Source organism: Oryx dammah, unplaced genomic scaffold (assembly GCF_014754425.2).
Source record: "Oryx dammah isolate SB20612 unplaced genomic scaffold, SCBI_Odam_1.1 HiC_scaffold_11, whole genome shotgun sequence".
Classification (NCBI taxonomy): domain Eukaryota; kingdom Metazoa; phylum Chordata; class Mammalia; order Artiodactyla; family Bovidae; genus Oryx; species Oryx dammah.
The window spans coordinates 17,443,912-17,444,920 of record NW_024070195.1 but is presented as its reverse complement, the minus strand read 5'-3'; the positions used below and the strand labels follow the sequence as shown (position 1 = coordinate 17,444,920).

Below are 1,009 nucleotides of genomic sequence, written 5' to 3'. Positions count from 1 at the left end.
TTAGTTTAAAAGGGGAAGGAATATAAGAATAAAATAGTCATTTAAAATTAGGTGATGGAAATAAAAGAAGTGGTTCTCAAAAGGAAGACATATAAGTTGGAGAAATTTGGGTCTATATGTCTCATCAACTAAAGAATTTATTGTGACAGGCAAGGAGAATAATAGCTTGTATACATAGACATAATTGTGTGAATATATTTCTGTGTAAGTATACATATGTTATGCCTAAGTATATGCTTAATTCCTTCATGGAACTTTGGACCTTATAAAATTTGACCTTATAAGAGGCAGTAAATATAGCTGCTGCTGCTGCTGCTAAGTTGCTTCAGTTGTGTCCGACTCTGTGCGACCCCATAGACGGCAGCCCACCAGGCTCCGTTGCCCGTGGGGTTCTCCAGGAAAGAGCACTGGAGTGGGTTGCCACTTCCTTCTCCAACGCATGAACGTGAAATTGAAGTCATCCAGTTGTGTCCGACTCTTTGTCACCCCATGGACTGCAGCCTACCATGCTCCTCTGACCATGGGATTTTCCAGGCAAGAGTACTGGAATGGGGTACCATTGCCTTCCCCGAGTAAATATAGCAGAATACCCTAATTCCTAATGTAATTGATCATTTATTGGTAGATAACTAACTATATGATTTTTTTTTGTGTGTTAAAATGTTATTCGTGTGTTTGCTTTGGTATCACATATATTAAATAATTGGAATAATACTGAGAAGATCAGCACGGCCCCTGCCCAAGGATGACACACATTTGTGAAGTCTTCCATATTTTTCTGTAACAATTTTGAGGGTTGAGATTGAAAGGAAGGTGGCAAGGAGGTTAAAGAAAGAGGGAACACAGGTATACCTATGGCTGATTCAAGGTAATGTTTGGCCGAAAGCAGTACAGTAATGTAAAGCAATAAAACTGTTATTGGGGATCATATAACAGGTTCACATATCCATTGTATGACTGAAGAGGGTCTGACTGGAAACTGATGGCATCAATTATCATTGGTTAGTGA

General features: G+C 39.1%; 1 non-coding gene across 1 annotated transcript; it reads left to right on the top strand.

Moving 5' to 3' along the window:
- The first annotated feature begins 671 nt into the window (after positions 1 to 671).
- On the top strand, positions 672 to 778 carry LOC120870668. The gene has a single exon (XR_005722867.1). It is a non-coding gene; the product is annotated as a U6 spliceosomal RNA (small nuclear RNA).
- The last annotated feature ends 231 nt before the right edge of the window (positions 779 to 1,009 follow it).